Source organism: Delphinus delphis, chromosome 11, assembly GCF_949987515.2.
Source record: "Delphinus delphis chromosome 11, mDelDel1.2, whole genome shotgun sequence".
Lineage (NCBI taxonomy): Eukaryota > Metazoa > Chordata > Mammalia > Artiodactyla > Delphinidae > Delphinus > Delphinus delphis.
The window spans coordinates 79,625,097-79,643,463 of NC_082693.1; the positions used below are offsets into that span (position 1 = coordinate 79,625,097).

The 18,367-nt window shown below is 41.1% G+C and overlaps 1 long non-coding RNA gene and 2 other non-coding genes across 3 annotated transcripts in view; 2 read left to right on the forward strand and 1 right to left on the reverse strand.

The window, feature by feature from the left end:
* Positions 1–17,526, reverse strand: part of LOC132433283 (uncharacterized) — a 123,554-nt gene extending 106,028 nt beyond the window's left edge. Inside the window, exons 1-2 of the long non-coding RNA XR_009521109.1 lie at positions 17,427–17,526; positions 7,302–7,498 (exon numbers count right to left, since the gene is read on the reverse strand). This is a non-coding gene — a long non-coding RNA (uncharacterized lncRNA). The remainder of the gene's footprint in view (positions 1–7,301; positions 7,499–17,426) is intronic.
* On the forward strand, positions 17,219–17,290 carry TRNAD-GUC (transfer RNA aspartic acid (anticodon GUC)). The gene has a single exon. It is a non-coding gene; the product is annotated as a tRNA-Asp (tRNA).
* A 429-nt stretch (positions 17,527–17,955) lies between the features above and the next one.
* Positions 17,956–18,027, forward strand: TRNAW-CCA (transfer RNA tryptophan (anticodon CCA)). The gene has a single exon. It is a non-coding gene; the product is annotated as a tRNA-Trp (tRNA).
* Positions 18,028–18,367: the final 340 nt, after the last annotated feature.

Genomic DNA, 18,367 nt, shown 5'->3' on the forward strand with positions numbered 1-18,367 from the left:
TCTTTATTGGAGTATAATTACTTCACAATACTGTGTTAGTTTCTGTTACACAACAAAGCGAATCAGCCATATGCACACACATGTCCCCATATCCCCTCCCTCTTGAGCCTCCCTCCCATCCTCCCTGTCCCACCCCTCTAGGTCATTGCAAAGCACTGAGCCGATCTCCCTGTGCTATGCTGCTGCTTCCCACCAGCCAACTATTTTACACTCGGTAGTGTATGTATGTCGATGCTACTCTCACTTCTCCCCAGTTTCGTCCCCCACCCCATGTCCTCAAGTCCATTTTCTACATCTATCTCTTTATTCCTGCCCTGCAACTAGGTTCATCAGTACCTTTTTTTTTTAGATTCCATATATATTTGTTAGCATATAGTATTTGTTTTTCTCTTTCTGACTTACTTCACTCTGTATGACAGACTCTAGGTCCATCCACCTCACTACAAATAGCTCAATTTTGTTTCTTTTTATGGCTGAGTAATATTCCATTGTATATATGTGCCATATCTTCTTTATCCATTCATCTGTCAGTGGACATTTAGGTTGGTCCCATGTCCTGGCTATTCTAAATAGAGCTGCAATGAACATTGTGGTACATGTCTCTTTTTGAATTATGGTTTTCTCAGGGTATATGCCCATTAGTGGGATTGCTGGGTCATATGGTAGGTCTATTTTTAGTTTTTTAAGAAACCTCCATACTGTTTTCCATAGTGGCTGTATCAATTTACATTACCACCAACAGTGCAGGAGGGTCCCTTTTTCACCACACCCTTTCCAGCATTTACTGTTTCTAGATTTTTTGATAATGGCCATTCTGACTGGCATAAGGTGATACCTCATTGTAGTTGTGATTTGCATTTCTCTAATAGTTAGTGATGTTGAGCATCTTTTCATGTGCCTCTTGGCCATCTGTGTGTCTTCTATGGTGAAATGTCTATTTAGGTCTTCCGCCCACTTTTTAATTGGATTGTTTGCTTTTCTGATATTGAGCTCCATAAGCTGTTTGTGTATTTTGGAAATTAATCCTTTGTCCATCGTTTCATTTACAAATATTTTCTCCCATTCTGAGGGTTGTCTTTTTTGTCTTGTTTATGGTTTTCTTTGCTGTGCAAAAGCTTTTAAGTTTAATTAAGTCCCATTTGTTTATTTTTGTTTTTATTTCCATTACTCTAGGATGTGGGTCAAAAAAGATCTTGCTGTGGTTTATGTCAAAGAGTATTTTTCCTATGTTCTCCCCTAAGAGTTTTATAGTGTCTGGTCTTACATTTAAGTCTTTAATCCATTTGGAGTTTATTTTTGTGTATGGTGTTAGGTAGTGTTCTAATTTCATTCTTTTACATGTAGCTGTCCAGTTTTCCCAGCACCACTTATTGAAGAGACTGTCGTTTCTCCATTGTATATCCTTACCTCCTCTGTCATAGATTACTTGACCATAGGTGCGTGGGTTTATCTCTGGGCTTTCTATCTTTTTCCATTGATCTATATTTCTGTTTTTGTGCCAGTACCATATTGTCTTGATTACTGTAGTTTTGTAGTATAGTCTGAAGTCAGGGAGTCTGATTCCTCCAGCTCCACTTTTACTCCTCAAGACTGCTTTGGCTATTCGGGGTCTTTTGTCTCTCCATACAAATTTTAAGATTTTTTTGTTCTAGTTCTGTAAAAAATGCCACTGGTAATTTGATAGGGATTGCTTTGAATTTGTAGATTGCTTTGGGCAGTATAGTCATTTTCACAATATTGATTCCTCTAGTCCAAGAATATGGTATATCTCTCCATCTGTTTGTATCACCTTTAATTTCTTTATCAGTGTCTTACAGTTTTCTGCATACAGGTCTTTTTTCTCCCTAGGTAGGTTTACTCCTAGGTATTTTATTCTTTTTGTTGCAGTGGTAAATGAGAGTGTTTCCTTAATTTCTCTTTCAGATTTTTCATCATTAGTGTACAGGAATGCAAGAGATTTCTGTGCATTAATTTTGTATCCTGCAACTTTACCAAATTCATTGATTAGCTCTAGTAGTTTTCTGGTGGCATCTTTAGGATTCTCTATGTATAGTGTCATGTCATCTGCAAACAGTGACAGTTTTACTTCTTCTTTTCCAATTTGTATTCCTTTAATTTCTTTTTCTTCTCTGATTGCTGCAGCTAGGCCTTCAAAAACTATGTTGAATAAGAGTGGCAAGAGTGGACATCTTTGTCTTGTTCCTGATCTTAGTGGAAATGCTTTCAGTTTTTCACCATTGAGTATGATGCTTGCTGTGGGTTTGTCACATATGGCCTTTTTAATGTTGAGGTAGGTTTCCTCTATGCCCATTTTCTGGAGAGTTTTTAGCATAAATGTGTGTTGAATTTTGTCAGAAGCTTTTTCTGCATCTATTGAGATAATCATATGGTTTTTATTCCTTAATTTGTTAATGCAGTGTTTCACATTGATTGATTTGGTTATGTTGAAGAATCCTTGCATCCCTGGGATAAACCCCACTTGATCATGGTGTATGATCCTTTTAATGTGCTGTTGGATTCTGTTTGCTAGTATTTTGTTCAGGATTTTTGCATCTATGTTCATCAGTGATATTGGTCTATAATTTTCTTTTTATGTGTTATGTTTTTCTGGTTTTGGTATCAGGGTGATGGTGGCTTCATAGAATGAATTTGGGAGTGTTTCTCCCCCTGCCATTTTTTGGAAGAGTTTGAGAAGGATTGATGCTGTTACATTTGTGGGAATTTGTTACATTGCAATAGAAAACTAACACACTCACCATGGCCTGCTGTTTGGATGAGCTGAGGAAATTCCCTTCACCCACAGAAGGGGTCAGTTTTGATTTCCTCTAGAGAGTAGAAGAGGGGCCATAGAGGCAGGAAAGCATCAGATAGAGAGCCATCCATCGCCTGACTATATTTCTGCAGATGTCTGTCACCTGACCCAAACTACAGCAGATGGTCCAACTGTGGCATATCCTGTGTTTCCCAGAACTCACTCTTGATCTGACCCCTGACTTTCCAGAAGGAGCTCTTGGATTCTCTCAGAAGTGCTAAAGACAAACTTGACTTGGGGAACTGTAGCTTATCTTCTGAGAACCTGCCACAATGGTTGTGCTTGCTACTCAGTTGTCAAAAATATGAGCAATAGGGCTTCCCTGGTGGCGCAGTGGTTGAGAGCTTGCCTGCTAATGCAGGGGACACGGGTTCGAGCCCCGGTCTGGGAGGATCCCACATGCCGCGGAGCAACTAGGCCCGTGAGCCACAACTACTGAGCCTGTGCGTCTGGAGCCTGTGCTCTGCAACAGGAGAGGCAACGATAGTGAGAGGCCCGCGCACCGCGATAAAGAGTGGCCCCCGCTTGCCACAACTAAAGAAAGCCCTCGCACAGAAACGAAGACCCAACACAGCAAAAATAAATTAATTAATTAATAAACTCCTACCCCCAACATCTTCAAAAAAAAAAAGAAAACCACAGCTTTAAATATATATATCTATATATCTATCTATCTATCTATATCTATCTATCTATCTATCTATATGAGCAATATATTACCTAAGGTAAAAGTATAAAGCAAAGCAAGGGATAATTACCAAAAAATAATCAGGCTAATGGTTACCTCTTGAGGAGGAGGGTGGAGAATTTGATTAAAGAAGAGCACACAGTGAATTTCAAGTCACTGCAATGTTTCACTTGTTAACCCAGGTAACAGGGACACAAGTGTCATTTTATCAGTATTCTTAAACCCTACATATATATCTTATACTGCCTTCTGTGTGTATTATACTTCACACATAAGTGCTTAGCAAAAGGTAGTGTTATTAGAAAATCAACGGTGTAAAGACATGAAACTAAAGATTAACTTTTCATCCTGACTGCTTTGCCCTTGAATGCCTTTCCCTAGAATTTACTAGAATGTTAAAAGTACTGGTCATAGGAAATGGAGTCCCTAAAATCCAGAAACGCTTTAGAGTCTCCATTATGAGAAAAAGGTGGAATATTCAGTAAACAATATTAGATTGGATTCATACCTGCAATATTATGATTTATACATGTCTCATATATATTTGGTCTCCATCCACACTTACTGGCTCACAGCTCCCAAAACCCTTGGAATTTCCTGAGCAGCAAGAGCAATGGGATATTTGGTCTCTTGTCCTCAGTCCCTGAAAAGGCTTCAGGAAAGGTGACTTCTGGATTCCTCCCAAGGGTGGGGGCTGGTTGTCAAGAGAACCAACCATGTGCTTAGAGGGTTGGAACTTTCAGTCTCACGCCCCTAACCTCCAGGGAAGAGATAGGAGCTGGAGGTTGAATCAATCGTCAGTGGCCAATGATTTAGTCAGTCGTGCCTGTGTAATGAAGCCTCCATAAAAACCCAGAAAGACAGGGTCTAAAGAACTGCAGGGTTGATGAATAGGTGGAGATTGGGGAGAGAGGCCCCCCTGGAGAGGGCATGGAAGCTACACACCCTTTCCCCATACCTCACCCTATGTATCTCTTCATCTGGCTGTTGATTTGTATCCTTTAATATCCTTTTATAATAAATTGGTAATCTAGTGAGTAAATGGGTTTTCCTGAGTTCTGTGAGCCATTCTAACAAATTAAGTAACCCCTAGGAGGGGGCCATTGGAACCTCCAATTTATAACAGGTTGGTCAGAAGCACAGGTAACAACCTGGGCTTGCACCTTGTGGGACTCAGCCCTTTACCTGTGGAATCTGGTTCTGTCTCCAGGTCAACAGTGTCAGAATTGAGTTGAATTCTCAGACACCTGGCAGGCATCCAAGAATTGCTTGTTGGTGTGGGGAAGCCTCCACACACAAATTGGAATTGGATCTGGGAACTCTTTTGGAATACCTCAAATCTTACACCAAAATAAATTACAGGTGGGTCAAGACTGCCATGTAAAACAATGAAAACCTAAAAGTACGAGATGAAAATACAGAAGGATTATTTTCTAATCTAGGAGTAGGAAAAGCCTTGGTGAGCATGATATAAAACATAGGAGCTATAAAAGGAAAGCTATGTCTGAATACATTTTTTTAAATTCTGCTCAGGAAAAAAACAAACAAACAAACAAAAAACACCAAAAACAAACTCAAAAGACATGAAAAACTGGAAACAACTATTTGCATTCCTACAAATCAATAAGAAAGAGACCAATAACTCAATCGAAAATGGGCAAAGGATATGAACAGACAGTTGCCAGGCAAGGAATTCCAAATGGCTTTTAAACATATGAAAATATGCTCAACCTTCTCCATAATAAGGGAAATGCAAATTAAAACTACCAGATTGGCAGATACAAATTTTGATAACACCATGTGGATGGAGGTTAGAGAAACAGATGCTCTCACATATTGCTGGTGGGAGTGTAAACTGGCTCAATCCCTGTAGAGAACAATTTGACAATATCTATCAAAATCTAAACTGCATGTTTTGGCAGGCACCATTAGTTTACACCCCAAAATCATTCCTCCATGTTCCTTGCTAACTGAGTCCAGGTGCTCAGGCGGCAATGGGCCAAGTTCTAAGCACTAAGTTTATTTATTGACTCATTCTTATTTATTAAGCACTTACTCTCTGCTAGGCACTGTTCTGGGCTCTGGCGATACAACATCGAATGAAGCCACCAAACTCCAGCCTTCATGATAATCTTGCACCTACTGATTGAAATTCCAGAACATAATGGCAACTGTGGCATTCTGATGTATATTTTAAGTAATAGATACCATATAGTTTTTCATCCAAATTGAGACACTTTTGAAAGTGAGTGGACTGCTGTTAATAAAATACAGTGGGACAACAGGCACAAGCTAGGACTGTCCCAAGCAAAGTGGGAAATATGGTCACTCCTAGTAATCCTGAGATCACGATGATGTCACCATCATCTCAGTTGCTGTTCTAAAATGATTTCACCAGGAAACTCTGTAAGAAAAGTCAGACCAAACTAGCTCTGGAGAAAGTACAAATGACAGATACATATGAAAAGACACTCAACCTCTTTAATTATGAGGAAAACTGGAATTAAGTCAGTAGTAAGATGTCTTGAAAGAACTTGAAATAGAGGAAGGATGTAGTCAGAATGCTTTCAAAACATACGCACCTTTGTTTGATTTGAAATTTTAATGCAGTATGTAATTTTCCAGGCATATCTCCGGACATAAAACTGATTAAAACATATTGTTAAATTAAGGAAAAACAGTATTATACTAACAGATTTCAGTTCTTATTAATAGCACAGAACACTAGAATATCAAAACCTATATTGTAATCACTACTCATTTGTACCAGGTAGTCACTTTCCCAGACTGCTGGTGACCCAATAGGGGTTAGAGAAACATAGGGAAACAATGGTCAGAGTACTTCTGGAGAGGCTTTCTTAAGGGACAAATTCAAAAGGATAGTTTACTGGAGCTGCCTCTCCTCATGCTCCAACGTTGAAAGTGGCCATAATGCCCGGAGCTGCAGCAGCTATCTTGTAACCATGAGGTGACAATCATGAAAAGAAAAATCAATTTGCTATGGGTTGCAGAGAAGAAGACCCAGAGGAATGAGAAGAAAGAACCTAGAGCTCTTGACAACCTTGCTGAGCTGCCAGACCACTCCTAACATCACTTGAGAATTGTAGCTGTGGGTCAAAGATGGGAGAGAGACTTTCCTCTGCATACCCTTCAGAACTTTTTGAATTTCATACTATGTAGTTTCATACTATTTCACCATATGCCACCCCAAATAAGTACTATTTTGAGATTTTTACTTGAAAAACAACAGGAGAAAAAGGAGCTCTGACCTCCCCTTTTTTCTTCTTGAAAGCAAGGGGTAAAACTCCATGTGAAAACATGACCTCCCTATACCAGGAGGAAAGAAACATTCTTATCACCAGAGATGAGGTGTCAAGGCCAAGAGAATTCTGTACAAATAAACCTTGTTAAAATAACTCCCATCTTCCTTTGGCCTCCCCATGTATTTTGATTCCTTGTCCACAGTTGCCTCTCTTTGTTCAACCTAGTATAAATATATTCAGATTTTGCCACTTCTATGTTCTTCATTTTCCTATGGGGGTTCCCAGATATATGTAAAATCTGTATACTTTTCTCCCCTAAATATGTCTTATGTCAATTTAATTCTCAGGCCCAACAGAGACCCCAAGAAGGCAGAAGTAAAGTTTTGTCTTCCCAACACCTATTCAAGTAAGACTGTAAAGCCTGGGACCCCATCAATCCTTAAACACTTAAAACAAAAATATTCTTTGTCTACATTGGTTGGTTTGTTTGCTTTTTAGTGGAAATATAATTTTAAAAAACATGTGGTTTGATACTTACAAAGAAGTAAATTATAGGGCTTCCCTGGTGGCGCAGTGGTTGAGAGTCCACCTGCCGATGCAGAGGACAGGGGTTCGTGCCCCGGTCTGGAAGGATCCCACGTGCCGCGGAGCGGCTGGGCCCGTGAGCCATAGCCGCTGGGCCTGCGCGTTCGGAGACTGTGCTCCACAACGGGAGAGGCCGCAGCGGTGAGAGGCCTGCGTACCGGGAAAAAAAAAAAAGTAAATTATAGACAAAAAGGTCCTTCAGTATCAACTCTCACGTTATATTGACAAAGCTCAAAGTGGCAGAAATCATTATCACCAGTCAAGCTGAAGCCTAGGTATCCAGACCCCTTTCATCTAATTTATTTGCACTCAATCCGAAGTACTGATTTATATTTTAATTATAGAACAAAATTTGACTTTCCTAGTTTCAGAACCCAGAAACCTGTGCCAAATCCTTTGAGAATTTACTTTATTACAAGATTTTTTTTAAATACCCAGATGCCGACTTTGTCTTTTAAGAATCACTTTCCACACCTATGGCTTCAAAGACTAAACCTGTCAGGCTTGTTGGTGTGTGACTCCTTCCTCTAAGATTCCAGACATTCTCGTCTGCGGCATCACGCTGTGGGGAGACCGCAGTGTGAAATGGCCGTGATCTTTGTGGGTTACTGTCTGGCTATACCTCACTGGGACACCAGAGGGCGCGCGGAGGGCTGGCACTTGTTTTTCTTTAAATCCTGAATCTAAGTCCGCGCGGAGAACAACAAAAGACTGGGAACACAGGGGCCAGGAGACAAAGGGACAAGGGAAAAAGGCTGCACGCCCTGTTTTACTGGCGTTGAAGTTTGCTTACTCATCCACCCACCTCCCCGCCTTAAGGAACTAGATATAAACAACTTATGCTGCAAAATAATGAAATCTTGGGCTAACAAGGAAAATCAGAGAATGGATTAGTCACCCTAGTTCTATGAAAGACTATCACAGGTGTGCGTTTGAGCTATTGGCTTTGTTTGATATTAGTAACTTACCCCCAAAAAATTTTTATTTCTTGTTTTTCTGCGTTCATGAATAATACAGGTACATAGCAAAAAATTTAGAAAATACAGAAACGCAAAAAAAAAGAGAGATCATCAACATACTCTAACCTAACATTTTCACATATTTCTTTTCAAACTTTTTTCAGTATATAGAAACGCACAGAAAAACAGTGCACTTCATATTATTTTGTGCTGGCTTCCTTCTCATTTACTATATCATCAACTTCATTTTTATCCATAAATTCTGATAACCTTGCTAGTCACATGAGTGAATCACAGAAGAATAAGAAATGTCAGAAGCTTTTTCCCTAAAATAGCAAATTGAATGCCAAACCCGAGTCGTGCATATGAAGCGGGAATTTTTCTGTTGCTTTGCATTTAGAAAAGGAAACAGGTAAAGATTAAAGAAAAGAAGTAGAAACTATGCCATCCCACCCAAAAAAGGGGGAATGAACTTGTCCTTCCCGGCTGTCTGAGGATGACTTAAGGTCAGACAGATCAATCTACACAGCCACTAACGGGCAGGTCAGCAGGTGGCCAGCAAGACCCAAAAAAAGTTAGAAACAGGAAGGTCAGTGACCTTGAGTCTTGGGGCCAGTGCCAGCAGGTGGCTTCCTCAGAAATCGGAAGGGAAGCTGAGACCAGCCCTGGGGCCGATAACCACAGCCAAGGTGATACCGAGATCTGATGCTCTGGAACACTGCCCGCATCACACACACACACACCTAATCACTCAGCTCACAGATTCCCTTGCATTAGTACAGCAACAAAAAAAGAAAAGAGTGGTGTTCTCAGCCCTGGGAATTTAGGAAAATCACTGGAGCTCTCTGGGTCTCAGTCTCCTTACCCAGATAACTGAAACGGCGGAAAAGATCCAAGGCTCCTGCCAGCCCCTCAAAGTCTGTGATCCTTTATGATCCCCGACTGTGCATAACAATGAAAAATGGAGACATTCTCTGCCTTCTGCAGCCCAGGAGCAGCAGACCCTCTACTTGCTGTTTCCCAGATCCCCACATTCTCCTTCACAAGCTCTGTGCTTTAACCATTAGTGCTTCCCCCTTGCAGAAGTGCTGGAAAACTTTTCCCCTTCTCTTTCAAAGTTCATCATCCTTTGAAGGCCCAGGTAGGTTTTCCTCAAGCACCTCAGGCAGAGGTAGTCCTCCCTTCTCTGTAATTCCATACTATTTTGGACATACTTCCATCACTTTCTACCTGTGACCGTAACCTTCCTGTGCCTCAGCTTCCTCATCTGTAAAAGGGGGAGAATTATTGTACCAAACTCAAAGGATTGTAAGAGGATTAAACGGTTAACAGGTGTAAAGCATTTAAAGCAGAGCCAACATTTATCAGGTTCTCAATAGGCCTGGATTATGCCTCCACCATAACACTTAACAAAGTGTTGAATAATGATCAGTTAAAGGGTCTACCTCCCCCATGATCTGAGTCCTCAAGGCAGGAAGTGAGTCTTATCCATATCTTTGTCCCCACTGCCTAGCTCCATGCCTGGCACAAAGAATAAATCAATAAAGGTTTTTGTTTGTTTGTTTTCTTAATGAGAAGGAAAAAAAAGACTGAAGGGTTGATTGAACTAGAGGGGGACACACTTTTGCCTCTCAGTTTTAACTTTGGATTATTGTTGAAATAAATTAGGCTGGGAAACAGTGAAGTATGACTTTTTTCCCCTTCATAATCTAAACATCTACCCATCCAGGCCCAAATCATAAACATTTATCTTTGAATTTTAATGTTTATGAAGGGTTAATTCCCATATTTGCAGGGGAGGTTCGGTGTTTTAATAGATATAATGTTTCAGTGAATGAAAAATTACAGAATCCAAAAACTACTCAGGAGCAATTTAGGCTCTTTAATTATGGGGAGAAGGGAAGAAGAAGGTTGGGTAGTGAGCTAGCCCAAGTTCTTGTTTATATTATGTTCAAAGGCTGGGTTGAGGAAGTGAGCATAACAGAAAAAAGGGAAGAGACACAAAAAACTAGGTCATGCATCCTCTGATAAAAACAAAAAGTTATTTAAGAGAATGAAAAGACAAGGCACAGCTTGGGAGAAAATACATCTCCCAAGATATATATGTGTTTATATATATATGTATATGTGTATATATATATATATATATATATATATATGTGTGGGGGTGTGTGTGTTGATATATCCCAAGATATATATCATATATGATATATCTGACAAAGACTAGTAATCAAAATGTACAAAGAACTTTCAAAATTCAATAATAAGAAAACATCCCAATTTTTAAAAGGGCAAAAGATTTGGATACTTAAATAAATCCATAGAAAAATGCTCAGCACCATTAATTATTAGGGAAAGGCACATTAAAACTACAGTGAGGGCTTCCCTGGTGGCGCAGGGAAAAGAGTCCACCTGCCGATGCAGGGGACACGGGCTTGTGCCCCGGTCTGGGAAGATCCCACATGCCGCGGAGCGGCTGGGCCCATGAGCCATGGCCGCTGAGCCTGTGCGTCTGGAGCCTGTGCTCCGCAACGGGAGAGGCCACAACAGTAAGAGGCCCGTGTACCACAAAAAAATAAATAAATAAAAACTACAGTGAAGGGGAAGGGGGAGGGGAAGGGGGAGGGGGAGGGGAGGGAAGGAGGAGGGGAGGGGAGGGGGAGGGGGAGGGGAGGGTTAATTTGGGAACGTGGGTCTAGCAGATGCAAACCATTATATATAGAATGGATAAACAACCTCCTACTGTATAGTGCAGGGAACCACATTCAATAACCTATAATAAACCATAATGGAAAAGAATTTGAAAAAAGAATATGTATAACTGAATTACTTTGCTGTACACCAGAAACTAACACAACATTGTAAATCAACTATACTTCAACTAAACAAAAAAATTAACACCGACATCACCAAAAAAACAAACTACAGTGAGATCCCGCTACACGCCTATTAGAAAGGCTTAAATAAAAAATACTTACAATACCGTGCTAGCAAAGATATGGGACAACAAGAACTCTCATACATTGTTGGTAGAAATGCAAAATGTTACAGCCACTTAGGAAAACAGTTTGGCAGTTTCTCATGAAGGTAGACATACACTTACCCTAAGACTCAGCAGTCCCCCTTCTAGGTATTGACCCAAGAGAACTGAAGATCTATGTCCACACAAAAACCTGTACACTAATGTTTGTAATAGCTATTTTTATAACAGTCAAAAACTGGAAAAAATACAAATGCCCATTAACTAGAGAGTGGATAAACAAACATCCATACAATAGAACACTAATCAGCAATTTAAAAAAAACGACTGCTACATACAACAACTTGGACGACTCTCAAAAGCATTATGCTAAGTGAAAGAAGCCATATTCAAAAGGCTACAAACTGGGTTTCCCTGGTGGCGCACTGGTTAAGAATCTGCCTGTTAATGTAGGGGACATGGGTTTGAGCCCTGGTCCGGGAAGCAACTAAGCCCGTGTGCGGAGCAACTAAGCCCGTGTGCCACAACTACTGAGCCTGCGCTCTAGAGCCCGTGAGCCACAACTACTGAGCCTGTGCTCTAGAGCCCATGAACCACAACTACTGAACCTGTGCTCTAGAGCCCGTGAGCCACAACTACTGAAGCCCACGCGCCTAGAGCCCGAGCTCCGCAACAAGAGAAGCCACCGCAATGAGACGCCTGCGCACTGCAACGAAGAGTAGCCCGGCTCACTGCAACTAGAGAAAGCCCACGTGCAGCAATTAAGACCCAACGCAGCCAAAAATAAAATAAAATAAAAGGCTACAAACTGCACAGTCCCATTAGTACGACATTCTGGAAATTGAAATCTCATCAGTGGTGCCTGGGACTGGAGACAGAGGACTCATTGCAAAGAGGCATAAAGGGACTTTGTGATTAAAGTGGTGGAAAGATTTTGATTATAGTCAAAATTCATAGAATGCTATGCCTAAAAAAGAATGAATTGTACTGCTTGTAAATTATATCTCAATAAACCCTAAAAATAATAAATAAATAAATAGAAATGAATAAGAGGCCGAAGTTCTTAACACAGCCTGCGAGACTTTGTCCCACTCCGGGTTGGCCTTTCAGCCTCGTCTCTTCCGTGACCTTCCTCTTGCTTCCTGATCACATCAGCCTTCTTTCAGCCCCTCTGCTCACCACTTTTCCTCATTTCCTATAATCTTTGCACATCCAGTTCCATCTACCAAGAAAGCTCTTCCCTCTGCATCTTCTTCTTAGTAATTGTCACAGTGGTGATTTTACATTGTTGTTGTTGTTGTTACTATTCTGTGTCTCCTCCACTGAAATGGAAGCTCCTTGAGGTCAGGGTCTGTCTTTGTTCATCACTGTATCTCCAGCCCCCCCGCACTGTGCTGGTACAACGACCTGTACAATGATTACTCAACTACTACATTCAACTGCCTTCTCTATGTCTCAGTCTTAACACATCCCAAACTGAAATGCTTCTTATCTCCCAAAAGACTGCTCCGCAGGCAGAGCTGCTTCGTTGCACAGTTCAAGGAGTGCCAGCCACAGAGCGTCCATGGGAATGGCGCCGTGCTTCTCCCAAGCTGTGCCCTTCACGTGGACTCTCCACATGGATGCAGTGCTCCGAGCATTATTCTCCACTGCAGTTGATGACAACTCTATCCTCCCAGTTGCTTAGGCCAAACATTTTGGAAGCATCTTTGATTCCTCTTTCGCTCTCACACCTCACAGTCACTCTATCAGGAAATTTTACTGGCTCTACCTTTGAAATATATCAGCTCCTCTCACATTCCCAACCACTTCCACTCCAGCCTGAACCACTATCACTACCGCATGAGACCTCTTTGGTCTCCCTGCTGCTGCTCTTGTCCACTACAGTCTATTCTCAACCCAGGAGCCAAGAGTCCTTTAAAACATAAACCAGACCATGTCATTTCTCTTTTCAAAGCCCTATAGTAACTCTCTATTTCCCCTCAGAATAAAAGCCAAAGTCTACAATGAACTTTAAGGCCCCACAGGCCTCCCAAATAGTTATACGACTACACCTCTTACCTCCCTCAAGTCTGTTCAAACGTTACCTTCTTAAAATAAAGCCTAGGGCTTCCCTAGAGCGTCCCTAGGGCTTCCCTGGTGGTGCATTGGTTAAGAATCTGCCTGCTAATGCAGGGGACACAGTTTCGAGCCCTAGTCCGGGAAGATCCCACATGCTGCAGAGCAACTAAGCCCGTGCGCCACAACTACTGAAGCAGGCGCACCACAACGAAGAGTAGCCCCTGCTCTCTGCAACTAGAGAAAGACTGCGTGCAGCAACGAAGGCCCAACACAGCCACAAATAAATAAGTTAAAAAAATAAATTTTAAAAAAAATGAAGCCTACTTTGACCACATTCTGTTTACTTAACTTGCCACTCTCCAAACCCACTTACCGTGCTATTTTCTTCTATTTCCACTCTTGTCACCATCTAACTTATTTATCTATGATCATCATTGTTTATGGTCTGTCCTCCTTCTGTTAGGAAATAAGCTCCACAAGAACAGAATTTATTAACTGAAACCTCCTCATGCATCTAAAGCAATGTTTGGCATATTGTAGGTTCAACAGTGAATAAATAACTACAGTGTCTGCTAAGTAATTAGAGGTTAATAAATATTAGTACAGGAACAAGTGTGACACATACAAAGTGATAAAACTTTTTCTCTCCATAACTCATATTTCTTTGTTAATATACATGTATGTGGAACTGTGCATTAGGGTGAAAACTGCACAAGATTTGCAGTCAAGGCTTGGGTGATTCCTGGCCTCTCACCACTTCCTACCTGTATAATTACACAAGATTCCCGTATAGGGATAAAACACGTGCCCTGTTAACCTCCCAGGGCTGTTGGGAAGAGAAAATGAATGTGAATGCTTTTGCAAGCTGTGATAAGCTCTACAGTTACTTAGGTAAAGCAAGATTTGAAACTTTCAATCACATCAATTGCCATCGTGCTGTTTACCTCCAAGGAGAGTTCTATGCCCTCTGTACTGCCAGTCCGATTGTAACCTTTACTTTCTCCCAGTGCTGACAGTGAGGAATCTCTGAGCTGCCTTATCCTGTTCAGGTTAGTTACCCTCTCCTTTCCTTCCATTTTAGGAAGATGGACAGCAGGTGTTGTGTTCCCTGCTCCATATTCTCTGCTGACTCAGGCTGCTTCTTCCCATCCCTAGGGAGGATAAAAGAGGAGCAGTAACAACACATGTAGAGCCACTGGCATAGCTTTACAGAGCTTAGGTGGAGAGGATGGTGTCTCTTCTGAAGAGACAAAGATTAAGCCTGTTCTCCCACAGTGTGGAACCTTGTGCAAACAGTTCAGAAGACCTGGCTTCCCACTGCCCTGAAGCCTCTCCAACTGAGAGACCAGAGGGAAGTCTCTTCAATCCTACCCAGAAAAGGACATCAGCATAGTTATCGCAGGGCCCTTTGGACTTTACGAGAGTTAATGGAGGGTCAGAAGTAGAAGGAGGCCCAGGGACAGAGTTTTATTGAGGCTTTGGGTGTATTTAAGAGTGAAAAAAATAAATGTGCCAAAACAGGCCTCAGAAATCACCATTTTTTTAAACTCAAGATGGATTAAAGACCTAAATGTAAGGCCAGACACTATAGAACTCTTAGAGGAAAACACAGGCAGAACACTCCATGACATAAATCACAGCAAGATCCTTTTTGACCCATCTCCTAGAGAAATGGAAATAAAAACAAAAATAAACAAATGGGACCTAATGAAACTTAAAAGCTTTTGCACAGCAAAGGAAACCATAAACAAGATGAAAAGACAACCCTCAGAATAGGAGAAAATATTTGCAAACAAAGCAACTGACAAAGGATTAATCTCCAAAATATAAAAGCAGCTTATGCAGCTCAATATCAAAAAAACAACCCAATCCAAAAGTGGGCAGAAGATCTAAATAGACATTTCTCCAAAGAAGATATACAGATTGCCAACAAACACATGAAAGGATGCTCAACATCACTAATCATTAGAGAAATGCAAATCAGAACTACAATGAGGTATCACCTCACACCAGTCAGAATGACCATCATCAAAAAATCTACAAACAATAAATGCTGGAGAGGGTGTGGAGAAAAGAGAACACTCTTGCACTGTTGATGGGAATGTAAATTGATACAGCCACTATGGAGAACAGTATGGAGGTTCCTTAAAAAACTACAAATAGAACTACCATATGACCCAGCAATTCCACTACTGGGCATATACCCTGAGAAAACCATAATTCAAAAAGAGTCATAAAAAAAAAAAAAAAAGAGTCATGTACCACAATGTTCATCGCAGCTCTATTTACAATAGCCAGGACATGGAAGCAACCTAAGTGTCCATCGACAGATGAATGGATAAAGAAGATGTGGCACATATATACAATGGAATATTACTCAGCCATAAAAAAATTGAAACTGAGTTATTTGTAGTGAGGTGGATGGACCTGGAGACTGTCATACAGAGTGAAGTAAGTCAGAAAGAGAAAAACAAATACCGTATGCTAACACATATATATGGAATCTAAAACAAAAAAAAAATGAAGAACCTAGGGGCAGGGCGGGAATAAAGACACAGACATAGAGAATAGACTTGAGGACATGGGGAGGGGGAAGGGCAAGCTGGGATGAAGTGAGAGGGTGGCATGGACATATATACACTACCAAATGTAAAATAGCTAGCTAGTGGGAAACAGCCACATAGCACAGGGAGATCAGCTCAGTGCTTTGTGACCACCTAGAGGGGTGGGATAGGGAGGGTGGGAGGGAGACGCAAGAGGGAGGGGAAATGGGGATATATGTATATGTATAGCTGATTCACTTTGTTATACAGCAGAAACTAACACACAGTTGTAAAGCAATTATACTCCAATAAAGATGTTATAAAAAAAAAGAAATTGCCATTTTTTAATGTCTGCGTTTAAATCCAAAATCACTTTCATCAGATGGAAAACACCATGTAACCTATGATCTATAAAAATACTAATTCCTAGTACAAGGAATGGATTTCTTAAGACACGTAAGTTTAAGTTCTATAATAAAGACATTTAATCATGTCAGTTTGTGACTCTATAAATTCACTTATTTAGAGTTAACCTTAGAATTTTGTAAGTGAGGCCCTCTTGGTCCCCCTGGGAACAGGCTTGATCCTGTTTATGAAAAGGCTCAGGATAATATAAATTATTATATTAATGTACTTTCCTAACCCTATGTTTAATCAATGGCACATCCTTGTTTTGAATTATTTAAATGTATTATTATTTAACCATTTAAGTGTTTGTCATTTCCGAGTAAACTGTAGACGCCTCAGGAAAAAGACCTAAATACAGGAAAAATCAGCTAATAAAATTTCATTTGACCTGCGTGAGCCCTTTTGTGTCTGAAAAGCTTACAAATAGTTTGAAGAGGCACTAGACTGTGGGGCAACTCCGACTGCCCCTGACATCTGGCAACCATATGATACCCTTGAACTTTGACTAAAGAAAAAATATATAAATTTGTGAAGGTAAAACTCTGCTTCCTAACACAACATTCTAAATCAACCATACTCTAATAAAATTAAAATTAAAAAAAAAAAAAACCCTGTGTCAACTCGGTATTCTTGGTCACTTAAAACAAAAATCTCCCGCCAGAAACCTAAATCATCTGGAAAGCATGAAAAGTCCTGGCAAACTATGTTCAACAGTTCACCATCACTAAAACTGGAAGCGCATTTTGTTTCATTTATTCTAAACCATTTACTATTTTCAGGGACGAAAAGAGTCCAAGGCGCCCAGAATGTATAATGTGAGGAGCAACAGGCTATTTTCACACTCGCAGGTGAGTGGTAGGAGGGAAAAAAAATCTCTCCTTACCTTGAAGTAGTACTTGAGAGAAAGGGAACGAACAGCTCCTCGTTAGTATAGTGGTTAGTATCCCCGCCTGTCACGCGGGAGACCGGGGTTCAATTCCCCGACGGGGAGAAGAGATTACTTTTACTAACCACTACTACTATTTTCTGCGTAATTCAACTGCCCAGCATGGCTGACAAACACAACATGCGGATATTTTTTATAAGTGCGTCTTTTCAAAGTGGTAACTTTTAAGCTTAATGCTCACCGTGAGATAAAAGCCAACTCCGAGAGTAAACGCTTTACACTGTTGTCAGAAGGGTTAAGAAAGACGAAAACGTTCGTTAAAAACCCACTGCGCGCTCCCAGCCGGTAGCTGACGCTAGCTGGCGAAGGCCTACGCATGCGCAGTAGCGCCCCCGCCAAATTCCAAACGGAGGTCACGAACTCAGCCCACTGAACGGGGAGGGGGTGGGGAAGATGAGGGCCGAGTCTCCGCCCCTAGCCGGGCAGGTTAGAACGGAAATCGCTTGCAGAAGAAGGGGAAGGACCGGTGTCCTTTGACCCTGGAGACTCGACTAAAAGGGAAACTCCATTCTCCCGCCTCTGCTAGTTCCATCCTTGCCTAGGTAGAGGGATAGCTGTGAGGAAAATCTTGGCACTAAAAGAATCAGTCTCCAGTCCGACCTAAACTGGATGGAGGGGCAGGGAGAGAATGGAAGACAAGGCGAGGCGTGCCCGGAAGAGACGCCATGTTACCGGAGTTCTAAGAAATTGCGTGAGCCACAGCCCAGCAGGACCTCGTGGCGCAACGGTAGCGCGTCTGACTCCAGATCAGAAGGCTGCGTGTTCGAATCACGTCGGGGTCATGGTTTTTATTTTTAGGCCCACTGGTTTCTATAAAGCTAGATGTGTTCCCGCCATTTTTTGAAAATGCCTTTGATTTTAGGATTAAATCTTCCTCATTCAAATGTTATCCCAGTAATCTTTAGTCTGCAAAAAGACAAGAATCACTATATATCGTGAAACGTTAAGGCTGGTTTTTTTTTGTTTTTTTTTTTTTTACTGTTTGGCCTTGTGAGTTCTCTGTCATTCAAAGTGCATAATGCATAGAGATGTGGGCTATTACTGTCGTGCATTCGTGGGCATATCAGCCCATGGTGGTCCTTCACAGGAAACATACGATACATATACCGTACAAGCTGTTTT